The sequence below is a fragment of the Polypterus senegalus genome, chromosome 1, assembly GCF_016835505.1.
Source record: "Polypterus senegalus isolate Bchr_013 chromosome 1, ASM1683550v1, whole genome shotgun sequence".
NCBI classification, from domain to species: Eukaryota; Metazoa; Chordata; class Cladistia; order Polypteriformes; family Polypteridae; genus Polypterus; species Polypterus senegalus.
This window is the reverse complement of record NC_053154.1, coordinates 247,705,982-247,728,452: the sequence shown is the minus strand read 5'-3', so window position 1 is coordinate 247,728,452 and position 22,471 is coordinate 247,705,982. Positions and strand designations below refer to the sequence as shown.

The 22,471-nt window shown below is 36.2% G+C and overlaps 1 protein-coding gene across 1 annotated transcript in view; it reads left to right on the top strand.

Moving 5' to 3' along the window:
* The window catches only part of bicc1b (BicC family RNA binding protein 1b), a 394,885-nt gene that overhangs the window by 29,195 nt on the left and 343,219 nt on the right, over positions 1 to 22,471 (top strand). The window lies entirely within an intron of this gene.

The window sequence follows — 22,471 nt, the reverse complement described above, 5'->3', positions numbered from 1 at the left end:
TGCAGAAATTTTCCCTTCTCCTTGGGTATCAAAAATGCTAGTGTCTACACTGAATGTATATATAATTTATGAAATAAGTTGCTGTTTGCAACTTAATTTATTTTTCATGGTAGATACAACAAATACTGAAACTCTTATTCTGTGTACTAGGGATGTCACAATGCTATAACATTAAACATCAATATGATACTAAGAAAAGTATTGAAATTGTATGAAATATATATACAAAATGCTGTATAAAGTGCAAATGTATGTTTGGTTAATTTTAATTAAAAGCAAATAACAATCCATATAATTAAATCAAACTTAACAGAACCAAAATTCATCCCCCACCCAAAAGAAAGAAACAGAAAATCCATCCAACAAAACAAATCTTTGAAGCAGCAAAGAAGGAAAAGTATCCTTTTCCTCGATATAGTAGCATATTCTCAAATGTTATTGATTAGATCCTGCCATATTTTAAAAACATTTTGATCAGATCCTCTGAGTGAGAATTTGATTTTTTTTTCAATTTCAGATAGTATAGGACATCAGTTACCCACTGACTTAAATGTGGTTGGGATTCTTCCAGTTGAGCAAGAGAAGTTTACGTTTTAGTAGTAAGGTAAAGGCAATTATGATTCATTTATCCATTTCCACTTTAAACCCATCTGGGAGTATACCCCAAACAGCTGTTAATGGGTTAGGAGAGATTGTGACACCAAGACTATCTAATAGGCTTTCAAAGATTTTTGTCCAAAACAATATTAATTTGGTGCACACCCAAAATGTGGTACAGTGAGCCTGAAGCTAGATTGCAGTGTTCACATGTTGCATCTTGCCCTGGTAACATTTTGGATAGTACTAATCGGGGTAAATGTGCTCAATAGAAAATTTTAAGTTGAATAATTAAGTGCTTTGTGAATGTATAGAATGTATTCTGTGCGTGACTGCTTTCCACTCTTTTTCTGAAATGTTAAGTGAAAGATCTTTGCCCCATTGTGCACTGGGATCTTTGAAAGGAAGAGACTTTAAAATGTTTTTAGAAATTGTGCAGGTGCTATCTGAGTCTTCAAGACTAATCAATATTTCTTCTGGAGTAGAAATAGGTGGAAGGTGAGGAAAACTGGGCAGGTTCAGTTTAGCAAAGTTTCTAGCTTGAAAGTACTAGAAAAATTGCGTTGATGAAAAGTTAAATTTGAAGCTTAATTACTCATAGGATTAAAAAAACAATGTTGATGTTCAAGTCTGTGAATGTTTTATTCCCAGACATTTTCCAAGCATTAAATACTGTATATGTTTGAGAGTGTGGGAAAAATGTGGTTGTCATGTAGAGGTGCAACAGATAAGAAGTCATTGGTTCCATATTTCGCATGAATGATGGACAATTTGGTTATTAGTGTATTGACGATAATTTGTATTTACTGGGGCACAGGCAGGGAATATGAAGAAGTACTGCAAGATTTTATTTCTATTGCAGACCAGGCTTGTGTATATTCGATTTGTGTCGCTCTCCAGGTCTTTATGGTCTGTATATTTGCTGTCCATTAATGCAATTGAAAGGTAAGATAGTGCCATGCCCCCTTCTGCTTTAGGTCATTGTAGAGTCATGGAACTTTGTAGGTCAGATATATACAGTACCATATCATCTAAATATGTTTTCTGTTGAAGTCCTACTTTGAATAATCCCCTTATCTCTGATACATTTCAAAAGTGAACAGCCAATGGCTCAATGGTAAATTTAAAAAGCAGTGGTGATGGGGGATATCCTTGTCGAGTAGCGCAATTTAGTCTGAAATAATGTTGTTAAAACGAACCAAGACTTCTGGACTAGTACAGAGTAGTTCAGCCCAAATTTGTGCAATGTGCTGAATAGGTAGTCCCATTCATTCATGTCAAATTGTTTCTCTGCATCCACAGATAGTAAGATCTCTGGGGTGTTAGATGTAATGGCCGAGTATATTAAACAAATGTTGAAGATTAGAAGCAAAAAGTCTGCCTTTAATAAATCCGGTTTGGTGGTGTTATATTACAGAAGGAAGCACTATCCTCCTAGCTAGAACTTTGGAGAGTATCTTAATGTCATTATTTAGGAGTGAGATTGGTCTGTATGATGCACATTGTAGTATGTCCTTTATTTTTCTTAGGAGAGATGGAAATTAATACTTGATGCAAAGTTTGAGGTATAATTTTGTTGTCTTTCACTTCTTTAAACATTGCTACTAATAATAGAGCTACCTTTTATTTGAAATTTTTTTTGTAGACATCGGGGCCCATATGCTTTACCTCTTTAAAGTGAGTGTATAGCGTCAAAAAAATCGGAGTAACGGAGGTTTATCCACTTCCACAGCACTAAGAGTATCTAGCTGTGGTAGCTGTAATGTGTCAAAGAACTGTGTGTGGGTTATATTTTTATGGTGTATGATTTTCATCTCAGTTTATGCTGGAAATTGCTGTTATTACCATGTGGACTTCCTGCTCATGGGTTTGTTGAGCTAAAATCTCATTAGCCTTCTCTCTGTGTTCATAATAATGATGTCACGATTTAAAGATGAACTGTTCCATTTCTTTAGTAGTCAAGAGGTTAAATTCTGATTGCAAAACTTGTATTTTCTTATACAGTGCTTCATTTGGAGACCTGGCGTATTTTAGATCTATTCTGGTAATTTCACTGATTAATTTAGATGTCTTCTTGGTTTCCAATTTATTTTTGTGAGAAAGGTATAAAATAATCTGTCCCCTTTAAAATGCCTTCGGAGTTACCCAGAGTATACCTGTAGAGACCTCTGGGGATGCATTTGTTTTCAGAAAGTAATCAATTTGATTGGATATGAGTTCTGTACAGTGCTTATCGGCTAATGACCAGGGGTTAATATTCCAGCGACAAGATGAGCATAGTAAGTTAAACTCTGTGATTAGAGGAGCGTGGTCTGAGATTACAGTAGTGTCATACTTACATGATTTGATAATGGGCAAAAAAGTTATCCATGAAGAAGTAATCAGTTCTTAAGTAACAATGATGAACTTGTGAGAAGAAAGGATATGCTTTAAGGTTAGGATTTTAAAACCCTCCATGGATTTGAGAAGTTCTTATTCATTACAAATGGTGTAATTATTTTTACAGTATTAGATATCATCACCGCTGTAGCTGAAGACCTATCCAAGCCTGGATTTAAATACAATTAAAGTCTCCAGCCTAGTGCTGGGCAGTATACCGGTTCATACCAAAAACAATTTTTTATTTTTATTATGATATGGATTTTTCTTATATCGTAACACCGGTTTAAATAGCCTAAACAACGTTTGGAACGTGGTGTAGGGGGAAACTGGGGGGACCTTTTTCACTGTTGCACCACTAAACATACATACAACAGAGTATGTGCATTAGTGGAGGTATTGAACGGTGAAAATGGACAGAGAGCATTCTGAAACTGAAGCTGTAGCAGAAGATAAAGTTGAACATGATGACACAGAAGAATTTTTGCCCACAAAAGGAGCCTTGTCTGTTGTCTGGAGATACTTTGGTTTTAAAAGGTTGGATGTGGACCATTATGTTCAAATGTCTGAATACTGTTTCTATACTACTGGATAATACTGCAAGCCAAGTTGCACTTGTTTTATTTATTTTTTTTTCCAATACTGTGTAATGTACCTGGGTACTGTGTAATAGTGTGACATTTCCACTTTAATCTCAATGCTTATGACGAGAATAAAGTCGACATGTTGACTTTATTCTCGTAATTTGTCATTAAAGTAGAACATCGTAACATGTAAATTCAAGGCAGGGAACACCCGAGACCCTCTTGCTGCGAGGTAGCAGTGCAACCACCATGCCACCGCACCTCCACATGATTGATACCTGCTTTGATGCATTTCATCATGAAACTAATATCAAGTATTTATCTTAGCATTCTAAATTTTCAGAGAGCAGAAATATCATGAAGTGAATGTATTCTGTGCGGCATTGCCTGCGCCTCCTCTTCATGCAGAGGAATTTAGTTCAAGAAGTGTGTAGCGATTAATAACTGGGTCCAGGAACATTTAACACAAAGCATGTAATGTGCTATATTAACTTATGACGGGGTTTGAGAAAATCTAGTAATTAAACATAAATTTTAGGATGAAGTTTAGTTTACTACATTCTACTTTAATGACAAATAGACTATGAGAATAAAGTGGAAATGTCGACTTTAATCTCAACATAAACGGCGAGATTAAAGTGTAAATGTTGAGAATAAAGTCAACTTGTCTACTTTATTCTCGATATATAGGTTTTTTGCCCTTCACTGTGTCCGTATTTTTTTTTTTCTTCGTCACTGTTTCCCTAATACGCTCCCGTAGTGCTATAACACAAATAGCATTATAAATACAAGTTGCAGTTTTATTTATATAGCATAGCTCGAAGCAAGGTCCATATTAAGTTTGCTTTAATGATGGTTCAATTGGTAAAGATGTCCTCACCAAGTTGCCTTTATTTTATTTTATTTTTATTTGGTGAATACTGTGTAATGCACCTGGGCTTGAAGTCTTGAAGTAATAGTATTATTACTGGAAGTTGCACTATTATTTATTTTATTGTTATTATTTATTAATTTAAATATTATGCAGTTTAATGATGGTAAAGTTGTTTAAAAGGTCATTTTAACGTGCCAGTGGATAGAGATTGTTAACATTAGCAGAAAGTGTAGTTGGTTTACCAAAATATTTACTATTCCTTTACTAAGACATGTTCAGTGCAATACAACTTTTGACAAGCACTTCTGGATATTTTACTAAGTCGTAAATGCCTCTTTGGATAGTTGAAAATATGTTGTGAAAATTTTAGTTTAAGTTGTTTGCAAAATTTGTTCAATATTCTGTATATTTGTTCTATATTTTGACTGCAACTGTCATGCTATATGATTCCTTCTCTTCATTAGTGCCACACCCTTGAAAACTATCACTTTAGGGGGCCATGCAAACCTGTATTAATACTTGTGTGCACCTAAAATGTTTTTTTTGTACAATTCTCATGACAGTGGAATAGGTTATTCTTAGCTAATCTTCTGCAGTAATTGCAGTGGAAAATGTGGTTAACATCCACTCATGTATGGGAAAAAAAAATACAGTGAAACCGGTATAATTTTGAAATATACCGTAGATATAGAATTTTGGGCATACCGCCCAGCACTACTCCAGCCATTATAATTTTAAGTGTTCACACTAGGAATAGATACAAATACATTTTGGTTGATAGGAATAGATACAAATACATTTTGGTTGAAATCTCTTACCATCCATATTAGGTGCATAAATATTTATCAAGATCATTTTAGTATTAAATAAATTTTGCATCAGCATGACATATCGCCTTTCAGCATCATATATTATATGACTCTTTAAGATTCCCACACCCTTAGTTTTCTGTGTATAGCCGTGGTGGAAAAATGTGGCCATTCCAATCCATTTTGCAACAAAAAGTGGTCCATACTTAATATATGTGAGTCTCGTGTAAAAATACTGTATTGGCATTTAAACCTGTTAAGTGAGTGAATACTTTCCTTATGTTTAATTCATGATTGAAACCTTTGACATTCCCTTTCAGAAAGTTTGCTGATCATAAAAACATTGCTTATGAACTTTTGTTGACATTTTGTAGTCTTAAGCTAAAGCTAAGGTAGAACATTTTTACATATGATAGCTTTGACATAGATTTCATATTATTGCCATGTGTTCAACTATTGCAGTACGAATCATAAACATTTTCAAGCTAAAGCGCAAGTACTTTCCTGTATTCATCAAATTTTTTTCTAGAATTTCTGTAAAAGCTGTAATAAACTTAAACGTTTCTCCAGGGGCCTCATGTATAACACCGTGCGTAGAACTCGCACTATAACATGGCGTAAGCACAAAAGCCGAAATGTGCTTACGCACAGAAAAATCCAGATGCAGGAATCTGTGCGTACTCCAACTTCCACGTTCTTCCGCTACATAAATCCCGATCAGCGTGAAAACTAACGCTCGTGCACGCGCATTTTGTAACGCCCCAAATCCTCCCAGAATTACGCCTATTTGAATATGCAAATCAATATAAATCGCCCTTAAGCGCAGCCTTCTGTGAAAAGACAATGGGAAAAGCACGGGGAAAATATAAGAATTTCAGCGAATACCAAGTGGAGGCAAAGGAAAAACATACTATTTGTTCAAATAAACCGTGGTAAAATCAACAAAATGAAGTTGATCGAGTGACATAGCGTGTTGGAGAAACTTGAAAGCTCACATTCACAAAATCGCACAGTGCCGGAAATAAAAAAGAAGTCACATATCAAAGTTGCCATGAAAAGAAGAGTTGTAAGCCCACTGTCTGAGTGTCATATGAAAGCTTATTAGGGTACAGAGAAAAAAGGCACACGGTGGGGAAAAAGCACGAAATGTCAACTTTAATCTCGAATTTTCCACTTTAATCACGTAGTTTATTTTGTCATTTAGTAGAACATTATAAACTTCATCTTAAAATCGTTTAATTAACCAGTTTCTCAAAATTACATCGTAATTAAAGTAGCACGTTAAATGCTTTGTTTTGTATTTGATCTTCTAATCGTATGTGATCTATGTGTGTGAATCACTACTTGCTTCTTAAACTGGCTCTCTTCCTCCAACTGGACACAGAGTCCATTACATTTGTGATATTACAGCTCTCTGAATAACTAAAATACTGAGATGTATACGTGATATCATTAAGAGTTAAAGCACGTTATTAAACATTGGTTTTACAGCGCAGCGATGTCACCATCGATGAAATTATTTATTGCAGCAGTATCAGGGCGCTCTAGGTTTGTGGTGGCACTGGGCAGAAAGAATCGGTGGCTCCTTCCCCGCCAATGTCAGTGAGGTAGCTTATGCACGGCGGATGGCCACATCCGTTGCAGACACTAGCAGCCTCGTGCTCATGACACAAGCATTTAACTTTTGTCGAAATTTGCCTCTGCATTTTTAGCCGTGTCGTTATTTTCTCTTTCTGTTTTATATTCAATATGTATTGGCGTGGCCGCCCATGCAGTTCTTGCTTTTCTTTCTCCAAGTAACCGATTGCCACACAATCAGCTCTGTAATAGAAGTTAAGCCATCTGTAAACTTAGAACACTGATTCTTTAAAAAGTTTAAGGAACATTGAAATATCTTCGTAGTACATGTTTAATTATTCTATCCTTCACGCCAGTCCCAGTGAAGAATATAGATTATGTAAATGAAGTTAAAGTTTTATCTGTATAATATAATAAACATATTTTGCTGCATTTCATCCTAAAAATGATATTGTCATCATATGTAAATACGCACTTTATAAAGTGGCTCAGGTTGTGCAATATTATAACTGTAGTACAAGTTTACAGTGAGGTAATTGTACTTATAAGTACAAACAGTTCTACAAGGAGCAGTGATTGAGTGCGTTTATAGTTCTTGGGATGAAACTGTTTCTGAACCGCGAGGTCCGTACAGGAAAGGCTTTAAAACGTTTTGCCGTGGCTGAGGTAGCGTGTGCTTGATGATGTATACCGATAATTCTCTTTCCGAACAGCTGCTGCTGTGATTCACACTCAGATACAGTGATATAAATACTCCGAGTGCTGCAGTGAGAGTAATATGGAAAAAGATGATCCGCTGTGGCAACTCCTAATGGGAGCAGCTGAAAGAAGAAGGTGCAGTGAGAGTAACAACGCTAAAGCAGTTATGGTATTTGGAATACTATGGCTATTCCCTGGACCATTATATTGTTACAAGTTAATTACAATCATTTGCGTTACAATAATAAACAATATGCGGTTAGTTTCAGTGTATTTATAAAGCCGCGTCAGGAAAATAATGAGTAACCACACAGGAACAGTAGCATTGCTTTGACGCTGGGTGCCGCCAGTCTGCAAAACCGAGCGGAGAACTTGCGTACGACAAGGCATGAGGTACCGTGGAAAAGTGCGTGGATTTACGCCAAGTGTAGGTTTTATACATCGCGATTTGAACGTGGAAAAGTTCTTACGCAACATTTCTTTGCGTACGCACCGTTTATACATGAGGCCCCAGGTCTTTTATATCTTGATGCTGTTTCTCACTCTTCTAGTTTAGATCCATTATTTCTTACTTTATATCCTTCTTTATATAGCTGTTTATATCCTCTATGTCCCAAGCCCATCCCCCTGGATATAGCAGTAATTTCCTTCAGCTCAAAATGTGCGTTTTGGTCTTCTCCCCATTCCGTAGTTGTGAGCCCAGTTGGGATTGATGTGACCAGTTGGGGTTGATGTGGCTGACTTTTGTACTAGCTGCAACTGACAGCAGGGATGAAAGGGCCATTCTCCATCCTAGTAATCCTCCTGAAATCGACAAATACTCCTTGCCCACTTCACTCACAGTTTTGCTCTCACTTTCGCTTTTGTCTGGAGGAAGTGCTGCCTTTAAGCATGCTGTGTTTACACTTTAGATGTAATGTAATCATTTCAAACATTTAGTTCATTGCATGGACCTTCTAAATGTGCAGTCTGTAAATGTCACTGCTTTTTGTAATAAAGTAAAGCACGATTCAGTATAACAACTTTATTTGGCTTTGGCAAAAATAAACAAAACTGAAGTTTTAACAGAAAACTCAAAAAACACAAGAAAATTTATACTGAAGTGAACGATGTAAACAAATGATTATTGTAAACATAATAGTAATCCTTCCATCAATTCATTTTCAAAGCCTACTTTAGCCTGGGCAGAGTTGCAAGGCGGGACCTATCCCAGCAAGCTTAGGGTGCAAGGCAGGTGGACACAAGTACTCAAAATTACTATTATTGCTGAAACCAAGTTTCAATTAAGAAGAATACAGTTTCATGTGAGAATGTGTTTTGCATTGATCAACAAACGCCAAAGTCAGTCACTAGGAAAAGCAGGACTTAATCTATGGCAGGAATGTTTTACTCAATGGAAATTGTATGTCACATGTTCAAGCTAACCAGCTTCCGTGAACTACAGTGATATTAGCCCCTGCCAAAAAAAACTGCAAATATTGCTTACTAAAAAGTACTTTGTTAGTTACATGGTACTTCAAATAGATCCATTTAACTGACAGCATTGTAACTGAGGCCCAATATCTTAGGAAATTTCCATGCTGGAGTTTGTCTCGTCCGTTATGGGAGATGGACATCTGAGGTGGAACTCTTTTAGCACCAGTGTTATTTTTTCTCTAATTTTAACATCTTGAGGTATCCTGTATTTACTCAACCTGAGGGTGGTTCAATTACAGTATTCTGGGTATGCTTCAGGATATTAAAGACCAGGAAAGACGTTTAAGTAATTGCTTTGAGGCAACCTTTAAAGGTATGCTGGAATAAATACAGGAAGGTGCGTCTAAATTTGAGAATAAGGTAAAAGTGCTTGGTTTGAAGACGTTAAGCAAACATTCATGACTCTTACTGAAATAGCTGAACAACTGGCATCTACTGCAGACGGAAAGCAACGGCTGCAAGTTCTGAATGCAACCTGCTTGGAGGCAGACTAGCTGCACTGGAAGTTGGATGCAGGAGAAATAATAGAATCGAAGATCTCCCAGAGAAATGTGAAAGTCCAAACACAGTGAAATTCATAGCTGAACTATTCTCTAAAATAATAGTTAAATCAGACACCAAAATATCAGCAGCTTACTGCATACATGGATCGAATACCTCCAAACCTAGAACACTTATTGCTCATTTTGAAAAATTACAATTTAAATTACATATAATGTTACTTCTCAGACAGAAGCAAGAGATATTTGAAATTAACAACCACATTCGTATTTTCACTGATTTCTCACTATTAACAGCTGCTAAACATGCCAAATTTTACAACATTAAACATTGCTTATGGAAAGCCGAGATCAAACACAGCCTCCTGTATCCTGCCAAACTGAAAGTGGACATTCAAAGCAAGTTCTACATTTTTGCTTTTACAGAGGAAGCAGAAAAAGAGCTAAGAAGACTGATCCCAACACTTTTTGAAATACGATTGTGAGTTGCAACGGGTCCAGGCATGGCAAAGAAGATTTTACCTGCTGTTTTGATCCACTTGCAATGATACTGACACCGTAATTTACATCCCATTTCTTTCTCGGCCACATTTTGTTTACGTTTTAATTACAATTTTATGTATATGTGTGTGTATGTATGTATGTATGTAGTCCAGATCTAATTATGCAGATCGTCTGGATGACTTTGATTTATGCGGGGACGATTCCAGTTTGGTGTAAAGATGATTCTTCATGTCGTCAGTTCGCACACTTCTTGAAGGTCCAGGATTTTTTGGATGATTTTTCTATGTAAGTTATAGCGTAATGAAAATTGCATAATTAGATCTGGACAACCCTATATGTATTTTTTTTCCATAAGGCACTGTTTAACATCATACCCTTGGTTTATTATATTAGGGCTTACTGTCAAATGTTATCTGCTTATCCTGGGCTATTGTTTTACATCATTCCCTGGGTTTACTTTTTCAAGACTGTTTAAGATTATATTTTATGCTTATATATTTGGTCTAAACTGTCAATAGATATCTCTATTTTAATCCATATTATGCTGCTGCTTGTTTTGTTTTGGATGTGTTCTGTCTCTATGTATGTCAGAGGACTGAGACTTTGTGAAGTGTGTTCTAGCCTTATGGGGGGGACTAGAGGGGTAGAGAAAGAGAGCAAGCTGCAGGCATTTCTAATCTATCATTCTAATCCTTAATTGTAAGAAATTTCCATGCTGTTAAATTGGGTAATACAGTTAGTAGTGCATAATAGGCACACTTAGTCATACTGTATACTAGTGAATTATGAAGGATTAATTGCTTCTGTTTGGACATAGAAAAGAAAATGATAGGAGGTGTGATGCGTGCACAGTTTTAATGATGTATATTGGAAGTTTACTCTTCATTTCTTATTAAATTCCTTTTGTAACTACTTTTTTAAATACATTTGTTTCACTGCTGAATGATTATTTACAGTAGGTACTTAATTTCAGTGTGTGCATCATTAAATATGTACATGTTATATTAAGGAAATGAATCTGATTAATTTTTAATTTGTGTTGATGCTGGTGTTTCATTAAATGCATATGTGAGTTTGTGAAGCTAAACTAGAAACATTAGCTAATGGGTAATTTGTCTGTGTTTTGACAAATTCCTTTAGAATTAAAGTTTTATTTGACCTATGTCACATACTTCCTTGACATCATTGCTGATATTTGTGTTCTTTTAAGTATATATTTTGCAATTGACTTTTATATTGTTTATTGTTCCCCATAATGTGTGCTCATATCCACATTTGTGAAATCTGGCCATAATGGAGCTTATAGCTTATGCTTGGGCCATTATGTCTTCATTCTGCATTTCACACTGGAGTTACTGGTAATTGAACAGATTTAATGATAGAGATGTTAGGAGCACGCGCTGATACAGTGCATTGCTGCACCAACCACACGATACACCAACTCAAGATGTGTAGTATTAAATTTTAGAAGTGACGTTTTTGGATAGCATAAGGTGTTTGGAAATTAATTTTTAAATAGTGAAATTACTCTGCATATTTTGCCTTTTGAATACAACAAAAAAAGTTTAACCATAACAAAGGAATGAGGCATGTGGAAAACCTTTTACTATAGCTTACAGCGGGGGTTATAATTTGGTCAGTGAAAGTGAGCAATGAATTGAAAAACTGACAAAACCCAGAATAATAAATTCCTAAAAAGAGTGATGCAGCAGCAACCCTTGATGTACGAGTATCTGTAGTTAGCATTTCCAACTTGGAACCTGGTATTTTTTTACCCATATAATCAATAATGCTTGCTTGGTTGTATGATTCTGAAACTAGAGCTGATTACATAAATATTTTACACTAGATTGTGTGTATTTTAGTAATGTGGTAAGACCATTTTTCCTTTCTTTTTTATTTAGCAGCAGTAAGTATTGGTTAAACATTTGGATTCCTTGGAACTGCATGGTTTTGGCTTTAGCTCTGCTTCTCTGCACATTCCTTAAAGCTACATGTAATCTATTCCTGTACAGGAAAATAAACTTTAGCTGTAAGCATGCAAGCATACCATTAATTGGCTTAGCATGTTTTTATCTTGGTCTCCACCACTTATTTATAAAAAAAAAAATTAAACACATATGGGAGAAACAATTTCATTGTAGTACAGTGAACATATTAGTTGTAATTTAGTAGATTGGTGTACAGTTTTTGGAGGATGAGTTTTTTGAAGAATGTAGATATCCTATTGATTGAGTAATCTATTAATTATAGAAAAACAATTTCATCTTCAGCTGACTAGTGATGCAGTTTCCAAATTTATTTTATGCTGTTTAACTGTGGCTATATAATACTTATTTGAGCCCCTCCAAAACCTGGTGTTCACTTACTATCACATATACTTTTTTTTTTTTTGGGAATCCTTACATTATTTTGATTTAATATGCCATGCAAGACCCTGAATTTTAATTTTTATCTTTGCATTTTGTTACTTGCTAGCAATCATTGTTAGCAGGTAACATTCATTTAACATACCTATTCCAGCACAACCTTGGGGATGCCAAGATGTATTCCAAGACAATTAGATTCATTAAGATGTGAAATAAAATGAAAACATCCCGGGCAGAAACAGGGTAACGGGCAAACTCCTAACACTGTGTCAGACCCAGGATTTAAACCCAGGATTAACACTAGAATTACCATACCCTACGAAAAAACTCGTAATTCCGTCCCACCTTAAATTGCTTCTTAAATCCCTTCACACCTCTCCGCCAGTGTCCTTTGTCCTCTAAATGTGCTGATAAAGAGCAGCTAGGAGCAGCCGGCTATTCCATCCCCCCACCAGTTTAGAACGTGCACGAACTTCTCTCAGCTCATGCCTAGATTGAGTATCTGGGAGTGAACTGGAGTTTTAGAGTGGAAATAATAGATCGTTATTTGGAACACACGCATTTCATGTCTGTTCCGTTTCTACAGTAATCTGTGTAAACACATTGTTAAAACAGAAACGTTTTTTATATTCTACTAGTAGATGACAAAATGTAGGCACAAACTATATAATGTATGAAGCCTGAAGTCCAAATATCAAAGAAACATTTTCACAAAAGATACAAATATAACACAACAATTGCACTTTTATTCAAAAATATAACTGCAGAAACAAAAAAACGCCTTAACGTGAGACATTGACACCCTTTTATTGTAACTGCCTCCGTGGTGCAATAGAATCAGTTCCTGCCTGGGAATCTAAAGGTCGCGAGTTCGATCCTGCACCAGTCCGTTTTGAGAAGTAAACTGCTCTTAGTCTTACTATTTTTGAGTAAAAGCATACATTTGATTTCAGTCTGTAACAGCCGGTGCAATTTATTATCCTTGTAAAGGTTAGCTTTTTTATTTTTTTTTATTTTTTAATTCACTTTTCATTCTCTGTCGCGTTCAGAATCAATCCATACAACCCCATCTGACACGGCTGTTTTCACTAAAGATGCGCTATAGCTCTGCAGTGTACCACGATGCATACTAACGCCCCCCCCCAAAAGGGTTCTGACACACAGACGCTGGCGAAGCTGCCTTCTTCGTATCTCACCGTCGCTTGATTTTCTTTTTATTCAGTTTTATTGAGTGTTCCTGCCAGTCCCCGCATGTTGCTATATGCTGTTTCTTTTGTACTCCAGGACATGCAGAGGACAGAATGGTAAAGAGCAGTAACTTCGGCGCTATATGCAATCATCAGACACTCCCCATCTGTTTATGTCGCTCAAACACAGGAACGTATGTTGGTGTAAAAGTATAACAAAAGTGCACTTTTATTCAAGTGCACTTTTTCCATCGCCTTTTCCTATAAGAAGCAATGTACACACTTCTCCCTATGCTGTGGTTTCTATTACACACCTGAAAGAAAGAGACAATATATGTGAAAATATCATCGCACTAATGCAATATTATTTGAAAACGAACAGCGCAGATCGGTGTGAATTTATGCAGGAACTGGAAATTCTCTGATGTTGGACCTTCCCCCAGGGAAGAAAGTACAGTGTCAGGTGCTCATTCAGTGTAATAGGAACCATAGCATAGAGAGGTGTGTGCACTGCAACAAGTACACATGTCGTAAATGTAGGAAGGGCGGTCCTTGGGTATGTGGGAACTGTTAATATTTGAATGTGATGATTTTATATAGCACGAAATGGAAATCAGCACTTCTTAGCATTGCACCATGCAAGCTGTCGTATCAATCGCCTACTGTAACTTGCTTTCTTTTTTCTTCGGTTATACAGGTAGTCTTGAATAAAAGTGCACTTGTTTTGTTTGCGAAATGAAGTGTCTGCGTGCACTTTTCGTGGCATTGCATGTGTATTTTTTGAGCATGCCCGTTTGAGCATGCTCAAACACAGGGACATATGTTGGTGTAAAAGTATAAAAAAACAACGGGCAGATGGGGAGTGTCTGATGATTGCATATAGCGCCGAAGTTACTGCTCTTTACCATTCTGTCCTCTGCATGTCCTGGAGTACAAAAGAAACGGCATACAACAACATGCGGGGACTGGCAGGAACACTCAATAAAACTGAATAAAAAGAAAATCAAGTGACGGTGAGATACGAAGAAGGCAGCTTCGCCAGCGTCTGTGGGTCAGAACCCTTTGGGGCGTTAGTATGCATTGTGGTACACTGCAGAGCTATAGCGCATCTTTATGTGAAAACAGCCGTGTCAGATGGGGTTGTATGGATTGATTCTGAATGAAAAGTGAATTAAAGAAAAAAAAAAGCTAACCTTTACAAGGATCATAAATTACACCGGCTGTTACAGACTGAAATCAAATGTATGCTTTTACTCAAAAATAGTAAGACTAAGAGCAGTTTACTTCTCAAAACGGACTGGTGCAGGATCAAACTCGCGACCTTTAGATTCCCAGGCGGGAACTGATTCTATTGCACCATGGAGGCAGTTACAATAAAAGCGTGTCAATGTGTCATGTTAAGGCAGCTTTTTGTTTCTGCAGTTATATTTTTGAATAAAAGCGCAATTGTTGTGTTATATTTGTATCTTTTGTGAAAATGTTTCTTTGATATTTGGACTTCAGGCTTCATACATTTATACAGTTTATGCCTACATTTTGTCATCTACTACTAGAATATAAAAAAAAAGTTTCTGTTTTAACAATGTGTTGACACAGATTACTGTAGAAACGGAACAGACATGAAATGCGTGTGTTCCAAATAACGATCTATTATTTCCACTCTAAAAGTCCACTTCACACCCAGATACTCAATCAAGGCATAGCTGAGAGAAGTTCGTGCACGTTCTAAATTGCTGGGGGGATGGAATAGCCGGCTGCTCCTAGCTTCTCTTTATCAACACATTTAGAGGACAAAGGATGCTGGCGGAGAGGTGTGAAGGGATTTAAGAAGCGATTTAAGGTGGGACGGAATTACGATTTTTTTCGTAGGCTCTGGTAATTCTAGTGTTAAGGGACTGGGAGGCACCACTGAGTTTTCATAGATTTTTCGTTGGGTTGGGGATTGGGATTGTTTTATATATGGTAAAGTTAGTTAGAAGTACTACTTAGGGATTGCAGTTCCATCTCACTCTACAAGTGTTCTGTTGGATTGTGAATTGAGAACTGCACTGTCTATTTGAAGTAAACTGCTTTCACTGTCATATCTTACAGAAACAGTTTTCAGTGATGCATTCTTTGGAAATGGTGCATTATCCTGCTGGAAGATAAAAACCGCTGACCTCCACAAATAGGGACTAAGTACTTCTCTGTGTAATATTCTGTCATTGAGTTATACCTAACAAAATATCGTCTTGGCTGATTCTTTATCCGGCTTTAATTATCTTTTTTTTTTTTAAAATAACCTGTTAATGTTTTAAAAAACCCAGCAATGGTTTTAAACCCAGCCACATGTTTTAAAAAGCAATGTTGATTGTTGATTCATAAACCTGAGTAGAGCCATGATTTCATATAAGCCAAGTGGGGGGCTGTTCTAGAGGATGTTTATTTCTTCATGAATCAATTTCTGATATCATTCATGTACAGTTCTTGAATGTTACTGAGTATTTTGATAGTTATGTCTACTGACTTTTGCTGTTCTCCGTGAACAACAGAGTGGAGAATAAGTTTGCACAAAAAAAAAACTACTCCTAGGAGTAGCTAGGAACTGTGCATGTAGAGAACTGTATTAGACAGCATTGATACCTAGCGTAGAAGAGTACTTAAAACACGTAATACATACTTTCAAAAGAAGCAAGAAAAAGTATTTCCAGGACTGTTTCTTGTGGTGCTCTAAATAAAGAAGACTATGACAGGCTTTATGGAAAGTTCCTACAGGTTGGCTGTGGTTTTCCTTCTTAAAGTATTTTAAATAAAGAAAGCAAATCCTTTCTAGTTATTTGAGTCATAAACTTAATATTTTTAAGAACTGAAACCAACACTGAGTGATTGCTTTTCTTTTTAGTCTGAAAGCCAAAACATTCAACAATAGTTAAACTGAAAAAAAAATCTAATGCCTGCTTTTTTTGTATGAATTAACAAAGCCAACGATTGGACATTGGATGTGCATCTTTTAACTTAAATGTCTTTGCCATGGGTAAAATCATTTTGTTAATAGTGCTAGCTTACCAGTTTCTGTCTTTGAATATTTATAATCTACAGACCACTTCATGCTTTGTATTAGAAGCACTCTGAATATTGCACTGAAAGAAAAATGTGGAACATTACAGTGCCATGTCTCTTCATTTGGCAACCTGTAGCTTGTTTTGTAAAAGGAAATTACAGTAAGTGGAAATCAAGACCTTTTTTTTTTTTAATATAAAATCCACAACTGGGTCCTAGTATCTAGCATTGTGGAGTAACACTGTTTGGACAGGGAGTGTGATTTACATTTACTGACATTCCCTTGTAAGGGAAAGATGTGTTTCATGGTCACAGTTGTATATTTTTAATATGTAACTTATGGACAATGACAAATTTTTATCACTCTAACTTTGAATTCAGTTTGAATTTTACCCTAATGGTGTGCTTAGAAACAATGGGTAACTTAATGCGCCCATGTAATGCTTATGTGTATAAAAACCTCATTTCCTTTATCATATTTTAACCTTTTAATGGCATGTGGGATGCTAATTGGAACCAATGCTGCAGGACATCATTTGAAAATGCAGGGTAAAGGTGTGGCAATTAGCAGTTCAGCTGGTTATGGCCAGGCATGGTTGCTGTCTATATTAATTTTACACTGCTCCTGGTAATAACTTTAGCTAAAGCAGCAGTGTGAATTTAAAGTGAACTAGGTGACAACAAAATTAAAGTGGACTGTACTTGTCGAAGACAGATCATTTAAAAGGGCACAACATTTCAGTTTCATCATTTATAAAGACATGGAGAGAAGGTGCTTGACCTGCCTGTGTGGATGTCAAGGCAGAAGCAGCCCTCCTGTTTTGACAAGTGATAGCATGCTGCAAATGTTGTGGTCCCTTATTGTGGGTGGTGAATGCTTCCAGTCACAAAATTGGCAGTGGTACAAGGGTACCTATTGGTCTTTCTGAAAGAGGCTTACAATCATGACATCTTTTGTGATGAACTACAATGATCTAATGGACACGGACTGCATATACAGTACTTTAGGGCAGTTTATTTTAGAATAAGATATTTTATATTGTTTTTGTCCTATTTTAGTTATGTATGGTTTTTCTGTATTTAGCGCTGGTGTCTAGTAGCTCCATTACCTTGGTTTAGACTAGCAGCAGGTTATTGCCTCTGCAAGTTTTGGATGTTGTCCCCATGTAAATGTGTGTATTTTGCATTGTTGTTGGGTTGATTAGCAGCTCTTTGTTGTTCCTCTGCGAGACAGCATTGTTACGTTTAACTTTGCTTTTATGGTAGATTGACACTCTTTTCCCTGCAATGTGCTCAGTCCTCCTAAGATTGGTATGTAAATGTTATAAAAATAGCATGTTTGATACTATTCTTTCAAAATAAGTACTGTTTTGTCAGTAGCATTATTTTAATATGTGGTCTGTATAAGAAAACAAAGATAGAAGCACTAAAACTAATAAAATAGTTTATTCTATCCTCTAGTACCGGGTCTCATGTATGCGAGACACTTGTAATATTAACTTGGTAACAAAGGGCGAGTTAAACTTTACCATCACTATATATACAAATGCTTTGCAGTATGACAAACAGGCTTTCAGTGGCAAAGCACTGCTTGGAGGACAGCTTTACAAGATCTATTCAGTTCATGGTTGTTTTTCTAAGAAGACATGTTGAGTTTGAATAAGAATTAACCAATGCCATCTCAGGTTTGTTTTTTTTTTTCTTTTTCTTTTTAAATGAATACTCCACCCAAAAATGATTATTTAAGTGTTGTTTACCCCATGCAGTAGTAGTGGCCAGGAAAACATTTTAATCCTAGTTTTTTGTGGATAAAGTACTTGACAAGCATTCTGATGAAATGGGTCCCAATAGTGACCAATGGTGGACAACTTGCAAATGATGTGAAAAAGCAAAAACATTCTAATGTAAGGTTTTGAGGAATAATTTAGAGAATCACAGTTAATGTTTATTTGTTCTTACAAACTACTTTTGCTTAAAAAAAGTAGTTTCTCTGTATAAAATGTAAAGGTTATGCCAACACAGTGTAAAACTGCATGTAAATATGTAATAATGAGTTATGAGATGAGACAAAAGTCTTGCAAAGCATTTTTTTTATCTTTGTATTCTTTTAAGAATAAAATAACACATTTGTGTGTAAATTTGAGCTTTCCATATCCACTGTTCATTTTACTTGTCTTTTCTGCATTAAACATTTCTAACCTTTTTGTATGTTTTTTTTTTATATATATAAAGTACCTCTTATAAGTTGTACTCACACTCTAAACAGACTATTTCAACACATGCTGGAGTTCTCTGAAACTACATTTTTAGGTTATTTGCTTTATTAGCTTGTCCTGAACCTCAGATGATAAATCTCTTCATGGTTCACTAATTTACCAGACAGAGCAAAGATGACGGTACTTGGTATAAGAATGTCAGACTGCATTTTTTTTTTTTTTTTATACTGAGAATTTAGCCTTTGCTTGCTTGGTTCTGTGACTAAAAACTACACCCATTCATTTTCAAGTTAAAAAACCATTCAAGTAACATGTGAACATGTGTGTATTTAAAATTCACTTGTCCTACCACAAGTTCTTTTAAAATTGCTATTGTTTTGGTGGTACCTTTTTATGTAGCATTAAGTACAATCTTCTTTGATTCTTTAAAAATTACAAAGCCAGTTCCTGTTGTATGTGAAGTTATAAAATTCATTGTGAGTGATTTTTGAGTCATTACATAGAAAGTTTTCAAATTAATAAAGTTCTCATGGTAGTCAGTAAGGCAACAGACCTAGTTAAACTGTACCAGTCTGCACCAAGTAAATGCATACTGTACTAAGGATGTAACAAATAAAATCTATTTGGGTGCATATAATTTTTTGTCAGACATTAATAAAACACTAGTTACTAGGTGTTTTAATTATGTGCAGTGCAGTAATATTTATACTAAAAGTGTTTTTTTGCAGGAGAAGGGTCTTCCAAAATGTAACTTCTTGCAGAGCAAATATTTGGACAGGGTCAGGACTGGACCAGGCCAGGAAAGGCACCTTTAGACCCTTCCGTACACAACCACCTTGCACACTTTAACAGACAAACTTCCTCATCTACTCTTGGAAATTCCCATCCAATCAATCACTCATTTACCTCACACACTTGTTAATTTAATCATGTCATATTGCATCTGTGCTAGATAAGGAGTAATCAAGTCTATGTAGAAATAAATTCCTTATTGCGTTAAGGTATTCCAAACAAGAGTGTAATCATATTTAATTTAGGTTTTTTCCTTATGAAAATCGGTCAACAAGTAAAAATTTAAAATTCCTATTGCAAGTTAACTTTCAAAACAAGTAAGATAGCAAAAATACCATTTGTTAAAATGTTTAAAGAGGAAAATGAATAACAGGAACAACCATTTCAATGATTACTAGACCAAAAAGTACATATTTATAATGCTACCATTCATAAATGCTTAGTTGACCTTTCTGATATGCAGTGAAACTGTTGCAGTCATGAGAGTAAAAAGTGACGCAACCCTATTACCAGAAGTATGGCACTTTGTATTAAACTAGCCGCAACTGCTATATGTCGTACTCCTATTTTAGCAGAGAGTATCCAAAGTTAGGTGATAGATTGTATCAGTCAGGTCGATCATGCATGGCACGACTGTATGTTTATCTCTGATATTTGAATGGAATGGAAACTACACAGGAAGAGCATCTGCCCTCTCCTTTTTTTAGTTTATATTTATTTTTTTGTTTAAAAACTTTATTTGACTGCAATTGGAAATTTTTGCTCTAAGTGCCACTTTTTGGTCTGCCTGTGTTCCTTGCTTTTGAAGAGGAACCGTTCTGCCCGACTCACACTTTCTAGGCTCTGACTTTATAATTGAAGTGGCAAGCATGAAGAAATTTAATTACCTTGCTGTAAATTGTAAGGTACAGACTATGAAGCTGAAGCACCAAAAATGGAGTGAATTTTGTATGAATTCTCCTCCATGACTCATGTTTTTATTAGCATGAATTCAGCTTCTGTACTAGATTTTACTAGATGCCAGACATTTATACAGTAGATTCTACATAATCGTTAATATAACTGATAAAAGAATTTGTATCCAGGATCTTTTAGGTTGTTGGTTTTTGTTCCCTACTAAAATCATGGCCTGTATACTGTTGGAAGACCCAAAAGCAGTACTTGCTGGACTTAAATTTCAACTTTTTTTTCAGAAATAACTATAAACAAATGAGAATAACAGCAAAAAAATTATACCAAACAAACACAGCAAAATAACAAATATAAACAATAACAGTCATCTTGCAGTCTGAGCTCTCCTTGTAGCTACTACCACTGCTTGACAACTCTTATGCATGGATCCAGTGAGCTTTTCTATTTAGTTTTTCTATTTGTGTGTATTATAAAAATTCAGTATTTGAATCTTTAATGTATTGTACATATACCTCTGTTTTTGAATGAACACACAAATGTGCATACAGAAAATATCTTGAGTCACATGATAACCTTTGAATTAATCCACTAAGTCAATACTAAAAATTTCTTCTGTCATTTAAATGTGACTGATGATTCAGCTGTGTTCCATGGGCAAATTCTCTTAAATCCACAGAAGTGTTGCCTTTTAGCAATCCCGGTTGGGAGTATATGTGTTGTGTTGTTTTTTTTTTAGTGCTGTGGTGCAAAATTGGGTGTAATTCTCTATGGATAAATAGAATGATTTATTTTAATCTGGTTCCATTCTATTGTATCTTCAGTATAGATCCAAGGCTTCTTCATCAGGTGGCTGTGCCTTAGACAGCGGCAGACTGCTGTCACCGTCTTGCTCCACTGACAGACTGAGGAGATCGTTCCTCCCCCACACTATGCGAATCTTCACTTCCACCCGGGAGAGATACACGTTAACATTATACAAAGTTATTGTCTGTTTTACCTGCATTTTTATCACTCTTTAATTTAATATTGTTTTTTATCAGTATGCTGCTGCTGGAGTATGTGAATTTCCTCTTGGGATTAATAATATCCATCTATCCAAACTGTTTAATGCAGGTTTTCAACCTGCACAAAACTGGACTGTTCTGGAAATAGATGACAATTCCAATTGTTTTGGTTAAAAAAAATACACAAGTTTAAGATTGTTTAGGGTGGCTGCACATTGTTGCCTAGGGCAAACACCGCTTTCCTGATGAAACTCTTAGCTTACATTCTAGTGATTACCTAGTGTGTATGAAATGACTGACCAGAAGTGTTAATGCTGCCAGGCTGGTGAAGGAATTAAATTTTCCCAGCAAATGTTATCTTTAGGAAGGTTTATTCATTTGGTGGAAAAAGAGAGGCTATGACAAAAACATACAATTTCACTGAAGAGATTTTATGCAGAGAAATCTACATGGCATAGTCAAATTCTTGCAGTGATGAGGGTTGTACTTTTTAACTGTTTTTCAAACGCTGTCTTTTTTTTCCCATCCATCCTCTTCAGCTTATCCAGGGTTGGGTTACGGGGGCAGCAGCTTGAGCAGAGAGGCCCAGACTTCCCTCTCCCCGGTCACTTCTTCTAGCTCTTCCTGGAGAATCCCAAGGCGTTCCCAGGTCAGCTGGGAGACACAGTCCCTCCAGCGTGTCTTGGGTCTTCCCTGGGGCCTTCTCCCAGTTGGACATGCCTGGAACACCTCACCAGGGAGGTTCCAGGAGGCATCCTGATAAGATGCCCGAGCCACCTCATCTGACTCCTCTCGATGCGGAGCCCCTCCCGGGTGACTGAGCTTCTCACCCTATCTTTAAGGGAAGGCCCAGACACTCTGCGGAGGAAACTCATTTCAGCCTCTTGTATTCGCAATCTCGTTCTTTCGGTCACTACCCATAGCTCATGACCATAGGTGAGGGTAGGAACGT